Genomic DNA, 9,681 nt, shown 5'->3' on the forward strand with positions numbered 1-9,681 from the left:
TGCTTAGTAGACATCAAACCTACCAGAAACTTTAGGATCAAGCTTTAAAGTTAAAATCTCTTCTAAATCTTAAAACATACATGGGGTAGGGGACAAAAGTAGGTTTACAGCTGTGAATATGGAAAATGCTGCAATGATTAATAAATAATAATACAAGAATAAACTCGGGTGCTGATCAGTGTGGCTAAGATGGTTGGAGCATCACTCCATACATGGAAAGTTTGTGGGTTTGATTCCTGGTCAGGGCACACACCGAGGTTATGGGTTCAATCTCCTGTTGGGGCACATACAGGAGGCAACTAATTGAGGTTTCTCGCTCACATCAATATTTCTCTCTCTCTCTCTCCCTTCCTCTCCAAAAAAATCAATAAAAATATCCTCAGGTGAGGATTAAAAAAAAAAAAAAAAGATTAAACTTGGTGTGTCACATAGAACTGTAGACCCGCTTTTGCCCCACCTTGTAATTAAGGATTAATTTTTGTCATAACTATCACTTCCAAAATATATAGCCAGACATTTTTATCTTATAAAATGAAAGCATATCAAACTACTCAGTGTTTGTTCACAGTTCTTAAATTACCAGTAAAAATGTTACATAAGAAAGTTACTCTATATTATAAAAAGAGAGTTTATCTTCTGGCCGATATGGCTCAGTGGTTGAGTGTCGACCCAGAAACCAGGAGGTTGCTGGTTCAGGTCCGATTCCTGCGGGTGCATGCAAGAGGCAGCTGACCGATGATGTTCCTTTCTCATCAGTGTTTCTATTTCTCTATCCCTCTCCCTTCCTCTCTCTCTCAAAATCAATAAAAAAAAACATACTTTAAAAAAAAAAAAGAGTATTTCTCGGTTGACAGTATTTTAAAATAAATATTGGGCAACTACCGTACTAACCTGTTAAGTCATGAGTCTTAGGTATTTTAATAAAAAATTTGAATTACCAGAATAAATTTTCTGAAAAGTACTAGCCAGAGCAAAGAAATTATAATCTATTTGTATGGCTATATATGTCCCAAAATTTGTTTACCTTTTTCTCCCTCTAACTCTTGTAGCTAAGAGATCTAGAAAACACCTAGTAGTGATCAAAAATATCTTTGAAAATGTTATACAAACTTGAAAAAAAAAATCTACGTCCATAATTACAATTATTAAAACTACCTATTAGCCCTAATCATCTTCACATGTATCTATCCCTTGCCAATGTTAGCCATACAATCTACAAACTAGAGAAATACATGTGCCTCAGTATTAAGAATATACAGCTTTATAAACTCTTAGATAGAAATGGTGAACCATGTGGATATATAGCCGCCCAGCAGAGAGGAAACAGCAATTACTAACTACCACTAGTGCTATTATTTGCTATAGATAAATAGGAGAAATAGCGAACCAATCTATAATGACCAACTTGAAATTTCCCTCTGATGTAAAGTGAGTTTTCAATGAGACATTAAAAACTTACCAATTTAGAGAGGTTTTTGATGAACTTATCAAGAAAATGATTGGGCCCTAACTGGTTTGGCTCAGTGGATAGAACATCAGCCTGCAGACTGAAGGATACCAGGTTTGATTCCAGTGGGCACATTCCCAGCTGATCAATGTTTCCATCTCTCTATCCCTCTCCCTTCCTCTCTGTAAAAAATCAATAAAATATATTTTAAAAAAAGAAAATGATTGATTCATAAAACCTAACTCAGTAAATTATGGGCTAGAAGTTGCTGTTATCTCTATGTGTGTCGCCAATATTTCCCATGGTAGGGAGTGAAGAGCTTGGTGTTCCCTGAAGCTTGAGGCTTGAAACGCTGGCCAGGTGAGTTGGGGGTGGGATGGATACAATTCAGAGGTCTCTAATTATGACCTCCCTTCCTGTTCCTATTTCCACATCAGCCACACCACACACACATACCCACCATGGACTTACAGTCAGCACCACTTCATTCATCAGGAGATAAAGTGAAAAGCAGTTTCTTCCTCCCTTCGAAAATTTGGGAACCCCCTGGCCCACTGTGTGCAGAGCACTTTGCTAGGTGTGATGCAAAGGTGTTGAGGCCTGGTGCACTCTTTGAGGACAGTCATAAAAGATTTATGAATGCACTAAATGCGGGCTTAGCATGGGTGTGTCTAGATGCGGAGTGCTGAAGTCCCTGTAAACCCCTGCAGTGTCTCTAATGAAGCATGAAAGTGTTGGGGACAATATCTCAGTACATGGCGTTCCCTCCCCCACCACCACTTTTCTCTGTTCTCACTCACCTAACAGGGCGTGGGTGCCTCTTCAGTGGCCAGGAGGTCTGCAGCAGGACAGTTTGAAAGATGGGAATTTCTAAATCCCGTAGTAATGTGAATTTATTCTACAAATTCTATTTCTTTGGTCTAACCTTTTTTTTTTTTTCACCTCTTCTTATTGATCTTACTATACAGATTTTCCTTATCCTTCTCTTCCACATCCACAAATTTTCCATTATATATATATCTATCCTTAAATTATATCAAGCAGAGCAAGAAATAGAAGACTTATGTGAAAATATTTCCATTGCTAAAGTGGACGGAATCATTAACCTTCAGATGGGAGAAGATATATTTATGCTTCCCATTGCCATGTTTTTAGGAATGTATGTATTTTGCTTGTTATTTCTTGGTTGCATTGCAGTAGAATCCCTGCAATAAAAGTTCAGTTGATATTAAATCCCTGTCTATATAAACTTTGAACACAACCAAAGGCAGATGTGAAATCAATGATAAAGCCACTCTTACTGTGGTTAAAGAAACAAATACACATGAAGCAATAAAGCAGACAAGCCCAAATTTGAATTCTGCGTTATCATTTACTGACCCTGAGAAAGTTTCTTAACCTTGCCAAGCCTGTGTCCTCTTTGTACAATGGATTAGCTATTGCTGTTGCTGATATTATTCTGTCTTCCAAACATTTTACTCTCTTGGTTATTCTCTGCATGCATTCTAGACCTGCATGAATTTTACACCTGCATGTATTCTAGACCTTGCCTCTTAAAATGTGGAATTCAGAGATGAATATAATATGCTAGACCTGGTATAAGACCAAAGTGGCATATAGTGAGATTGAACCTTCCTTGTCCTGGACAATACACATCTATGAACACAGGATAGGTCTGCATTAGCATGATTGCAACCACATACATTGTTGGCTCAGTGATTAATATCTATAGGTCTTTTTCTCAAAAACCGCAGTTAATTCAGAATTGCTTTAATATATATTTCAGAGAGGAAGGAAAAGAGAAAGGGAGATAGAAACATCAATGATGAGACAGAATCATTTACTGGCTGCCTCCTGCAGGCCCCTACTGGAGATGGAGCCCACAACCTGGGCATGTGCCCTGACTAGGAATCAAACCCGGGACTCTTCAGTCTGCAGGCAAATGTCTGTCCACTGAGCCAAACCAGCTAGGGCAAAAATTCCACATCCCTAACCCTAACTCCTGTCCATCACATGCAATTCAATTAACAAAAGAAACAAACAACCAAACCAATAACAACCCACAGGAGCTTGCGTTTATCTCAGTTAAATTCCATCGCATTTGAAAAATGAGGGAGCTGTTTCTCACCCATCACCCAGCCGCGCTGTACCAGTTGTCTGTGGTTTGCATAGTAGAAAGAAAAAAAAAAAGGTGGCAGCTTCAGGTAGACAATGATAGGAGAATGGAAAGTGTGCCAGCAAGACCCAGTGACTAGTGGCATTTCAGGACTTAAGAAATATAAAAACAACTGTTGGCTAGCAAAAATTATCTTGTTAGAATCTCTCAGTAGTTCTATTTTTTCACCTCCAGATAACACTCCTCTCTCTTCTACTTTTCATGGGACACTGAGAGTTCTAAGAACAAAATCTCTGATTAAGTAGATTTGGGTGAGAATCATGCTTTTTAAAATATATTTTATTGATTTTTTTTTTTTTTTTTTTTTTTTTTTTACAGAGAGGAAGGGAGAGGGAGAGAGAGTTAGAAACATCAATGAGAGAGAAACACCGATCAGCTGCCTCCTGCACACTCCCTTCTGGGTATGTGCCCGCAACCAAGGTACATGCCCTTGACCGGAATTGAACCTGGGACCTTTTAGTCCGCAGACCGACGCTCTATCCACTGAGCCAAATCAGTCAGGGAGAGAATCATGCTTTTGTCATACATCTGCTGTGTGAACCAGACAAAGCTCCTTAGCCTCTCTGAGCCTCAACCTCCCCTGTAAAACAAGGATAGCAATACCTAACTTATCTAGTTGTGAGAACGGAATGAGTTTAAAATGCTGACTAATTTCAGGGGGAAGGCAGGAGTGGGGGATTAAGCGGGGGGGGGGGGGGGGGGGGGAATGATTAACTGGGAACTTATAGTCATATATGCATAGCCCATGGGCACAGACAATAGAGTGGTGAAGGCCTGGGAGGGGCAGGTGCGGGATGGAGGGGGTCAAGGCTAAAAACCAAACAAACAAATGGGACATCTGTAATACTTTCAGCAAACATCTCCCTTTTCCTGCCCTAACTTAAAAAATAATAAATTGCTAAAATATCTGGCATAGGGCTCATAGCCAAGAGTGTGCCACATGCAACCCATCTAAAGGGCAGCCTTTGGGAAATCATTCTCCCCCTCCCCCAGGAAAAGTTCAAGCTCCTAGGCATGGCTCACGGCCTCTTTTGACATGGCTTTGTCCCTCTTTTCCCTCCCCTCTTCAATGTAGCCTGTACTGTAGCTATATTGACCCACCTGTAGTTTTCTGAGTATATCCATAGTCATACCATTCTCTCCGGAAAGCTAACCCAAATCCAGTCCAACTAGGCAGCTTCCACTCACCCACAAGTTCACCACAGATAACAGCTCCGCTGTGAAGCACGTGTTGGGAGACAGTTCTTTATGGTTCTCTCGCATTTCTGGACACCTTGCAAGAGAGGAACCAGCTGCACTTTGCCCTGGACTATCTCTGCAAGGATGTTTGTACAGTGAATAGCCACGGAATACAGAGATAGTGTTTCCCTCTGGAGCAGAAGTCACACATACTTGCTACCCATTATAAAAGATTTAGGTTCCTTAAGCCTTGGGTTCCTTTCCCTTAACCCACAGTATGTGCAGTTGACATTTGGCCCTCATGGTATTGCCCTGTAGGATTTGAGACATAGGAAACTGATGAAAAACTGCTGGTACTCTGCTTATTGCATTGCCACGAGTAATAAACTGCCCTTCATCGCTGGCACAGGAGTTTTGTGTTGTCACCTAGTAACTTGTTAGTTTGCAAGCAGGAGCATAATCCCTTCCTTTCCATTTCATCCCACTGTAGGAGTGTAAATTGCTCCTGAAACTTGGTTCTCAAATTATATTACCACAATGTTTAGTGATTGCCTTATTTTCTTATAACTGTATCTGCAGTAGTGCCTGGGACACACTGAATGCTCAGTACTTTGTTGAATGAGTGAACATGTCATTCCTCAGCAGTTCCTCTAAGACTCTTCCCATTGCTGGCATATAGCCAAATGGATGCTCAGTGCTCTTGGCCTCTGTTCTAAATGTCCTATCCTCACTTCTCCTACACATCCTTGATCATCTCCCCTTTCCTGCTCCAGAATGACCCCTTCAGTTCTGGTACTGGATAAGTTACTTCTGGCTCCGGTTTCTTTTTCTTTCTTTCTTTCTTTCTTTCTTTCTATTTCTCTTTTCTCTTTCTCTTATTTCTATCTTCTCTCTCTCTCTCTCTCTCTCTCTCCTCTCCTTCTTCTTCCTTCCTTCCTTCCTTCCTTCCTTTCTTTCTTTCTAAATATATTTTATTGATTTTTTACAGAGAAAAAGAGAGAGGGATAGAGAGTTAGAATCATCGATGAGAGAGAATCATTGATTAGCTGCCTCTTGCACACCCCCTACTGGGGATGTGCCCGCAACCAAGGTACATGCCCTTGACCGGAATCGAACCTGGGACCTTTCAGTCCGCAGGCCGACACTCTATCCACTGAGCCAAACCGGTTTCAGCATGGCTCATGTTTCTTGATGCTCTTATTTTCTCTTGGAAATTGTGTACTAGTAACAATCTTCACTTGAAGAGTCGCCAGGACCTCTCTTCTTAGTACACATCTTCATAAACAACTACTCAGAGTGGAAAAAATTCACATTCTATCATACAACATATTAGTTACACACTGTGTTACATGAAAATCCAGATAAATGTCTTCTGTAATTTTAACTTAAGCTAGTGATAATAAATGTGGAATAGACAAGATTAACTCCAAGTATAGGATTTTGCACTATTTTACCAGAGTACTTGCTCTCAGTTGCTTTCCATCTATCTAATCAGTATTTCAGTATAGTACTTCATTATTTCTTCAGCCAACAAATATCTATTCAGTTCCTCTTCATTGCAAGGCAATGTCTTTACTGTGAGGCACACAAAGATGAATCAGATGTGATTCATGTCCTCAAAATGCTCGTGATAAAATATGCATAAGTTGCCCTAGCTGGTTTGGCTCAGTAGATAGTGTTGACCTGTGAACTGAAGAGTCCCAAGTTCTATTCCGATCAAAGGCACATGCCTGGGTTGCAGGCCAGATCCCCAGTGGGGGTGTGCAGGAGGCAGCCAATCAATGATCTCTCTCATCATTGATGTTTCTATTTCTCCCTCTCCCTTCCTCTCTGAAATCAATAAAGATATATTTTTAAAATATGCATAAGTTATGTACCACAAAAATATTGTAAGGTTTCACCAAAGGACTTGTATGCATGCATATAAGCCTAACCAATGATCACAGACAACAGGGGTGGGGGCATGAGTTGGAGAGATGGGGGTGAAGGGGTAACAGGGTGATACGGACACATATGTAACACCTTAATCAATAAAAAAATAAAATAAAATAACTAATATTTATTGAAAAATATTCTAAGGATTCAGACAAAATAACATCTCTATTGCCCCTGAAAATATAGATATTAGGAAGGCTCTCAATTACAGTGTGAGGGTGAAGGGCAAGGAATGTAGTCTAGGATTAGAGAAAATCTGCAAAAGGCTCAGAGTTACAGCAAATCAAGTGCTGCTCAGCTATCACTATGGATGGTTTACTTTGGGCTGAGTGTTGAATATATATAGAAAAAGATTGACTATACATCTGTAATTGTAGAGTGGGGTCAGATTAGGGAGCCATTAGAATTATGGAGTGTAGTTGTTTAATTAATACTCTGGCATTTTACAGGTAAATGAAGGGGCAGAGAAAGTTTTTGATCAAAAGAAAAACTTAATCACAGACAAATTAACCTTGTAGTAACAATAAAAATGAATCCGAGATGGAGATAGAAAGATTGCAAGATTTGGGGGAAGTGTGTTGAGAGCCTATTCTAATGCAATGGCTCAGGTGAGAGGTACTGAGAAAAGGAACATGGGCAGTAGTAACAGGAGAAATTTACTGGAGAACAGATTTCAAAAGATTTCAGAGAGAAACATGACAGCATAGGAGTAAGGGTGAGAAGATGCTTTAATCAAATGTTATCTTGCATAATCCCTTTAACATCCAATCAATATTTCTTCATAGGAATATCATGCGATGTGAGTGGTAAATTGTTGTTGTTAATCCTCACTGGAGGATATTTCTCCCCAGTGATGTTAGAGAGAGTGTAAGGGAAGGGGGAAGAGGAGAGAGAACAGAGAGAGAAACATTGAGATGAGAGAGCTACATCAATTGGTTGCCTCTCACACATGCCCCACCCAGGGCATGGAACCTGCAACCCAGGTACGTGTCCTTGACTAGAATTGAACTCGAAATGCTTCAGTTCTTTTTGTAAAATAAAATAAAATAAAAATAAAAATAAAAAAATATTGATTTCAGAGAGAAAGGGAGAGAGATGAGAGAGAATCATTGATCGGCTGCCTCCTGCACACCCCACACCAGGGGTTAAGCCTGCAACCCAGGCAAAAATATGAAGCACTTCACAAACATGCGTGTCATCCTTCAGCAAGGGCCATGCTAATCTCTGTATCATTCCAATTTCAGTATATGTGCTACCAAAGCAAGCACTGACCTATGTATTCTTAGCAAACATGGGTTTCTGCCTTGTTATTGCCATTACTGCTTTTTCTATAGATTTACAATCCACTTTTTAAAAACTGTGGTAAAACAACACATAAGTTTATTCGTAACAGTCTTAAGTATATATTAATATTACAGTATTGTTAACCATATCCATATTATTGCACAACGTATCTGTAAAACTTATTTCTTTTTAAAAACATTGTTGACAGTATTACAGATGTCTCTCAATTTCCTCCCCTCCCTTTGCCCCCTTCCTCCCAGCTCCTGCCTTCACCACTCTGTTGTCTGTGTCCATTGGCTATGCATATCTATACATGCCTATACATATAAAAGCATAAGCCACCGTCACAACCAAAACAACCAAATGGTTGCCCAAACAGGCTGTATGGGGCAACCAGGTTGGCAGGGGGTTAATGAGGGACAACCAAACAACTGAACAGAGGGCTGTGTGGGGTGACCAGGTCGGCAAGGGGGGCAGTGAGGGGTGTTTAAAAGACCAAATAGCAGGCTGTGTGGGGTGACCAGGCTGGTGGCGGTGGGGGTGACAGTTGGGGGTGACCAGGCCAGCAGGGGGGCAGTTAAGGGCAATCAGGCAGTCAGGCAGGTGAACAGTTAGTAGCCAGTGGTCCTAAATTGTGAGAGGGATGTCTGACTGCCGGTTTAGCCCCAGGATCGGGCCTAAACTGGCAGTTGGACATTCCCGAATAGGTCCCCGATTGAAGAGGGTGCAGTCTGGGCTGAGGGGACCACCCACGCTCCACCCCCCGTGCATGAATTTCATGCACCAGGCCTCTAGTCTATAATAATAAAAGCATAATATGCTAATTAGACCAGATGTCCTTCCAGACGTCCTTTCTTCTGGACAAAGCTGCAGTGGACAGGGGCCACAGCAGAGGCAACAGAGGCCCCTGGCTGTGGCCGGCAGAGGCTGGGGCCAAGGCCCTTGCACAAATTTCATGCATTGGGCCTCTAGTATGTATACAAGTCCTTTTGGTTACTCTCTTCCCATCTCTACCTCCGTTCTGAGATACGTCAGTCTGTTCCATGTGGAACTCTTTCCATCTTGCATAACTGAGATGCCATACCCTTGAACCGACTTCTTTCACAACATAAAGTCCTCAAGTATCATTTGTGTTGTAGCTAGGATACAACAGGACTTCATTATCTTTTAGGGCTAAATAATATTTCATTTTCTTACCCATTCACCTATTGATGAACATTTTTTAATAGGTTGTTCCCACTATTTGGAATAAGGTTACAATCAACACAGATGTGCAAGTACCTCTTCAAGAGACTACTTTTAAATTATTTTTAATATTTTCCCAGAAGTGAGATGTAGTTCCATTTTTAATTCTTTGAGGAATCTCCATACTGTTTTCCATAGCAGCTGCATCCTTTTACAACCCATGAAGAATCACCACCCCTCTTTAAATGAAACCTTTTCAGAATGTTTCTGGTGGAAACATTTTGAGAGCTCATCAATGAGTGCTTTCTGGAATTACGTGACGATCATACATGTGATCCTTATCCAGGGCCTGGCCTTCTAAGCCAGGACCTCAATGAATATTTGTTAAATGAAAAGTTAAAGGATTCCAGACTTAGGTTGCGTTTTTTCAAGCCATGGAACCAGATAATGTTCAGAGGTCATAAAGCTTCATAAT

General features: G+C 40.7%; 1 non-coding gene across 1 annotated transcript; it reads right to left on the reverse strand.

The window, feature by feature from the left end:
* Positions 1-7,901: 7,901 nt before the first annotated feature.
* LOC118709919 lies at positions 7,902-8,005 on the reverse strand. The gene has a single exon (XR_004985197.1). It is a non-coding gene; the product is annotated as a U6 spliceosomal RNA (small nuclear RNA).
* Positions 8,006-9,681: the final 1,676 nt, after the last annotated feature.

This window comes from Pipistrellus kuhlii, unplaced genomic scaffold, assembly GCF_014108245.1.
Source record: "Pipistrellus kuhlii isolate mPipKuh1 unplaced genomic scaffold, mPipKuh1.p scaffold_m20_p_1, whole genome shotgun sequence".
NCBI lineage: Eukaryota > Metazoa > Chordata > Mammalia > Chiroptera > Vespertilionidae > Pipistrellus > Pipistrellus kuhlii.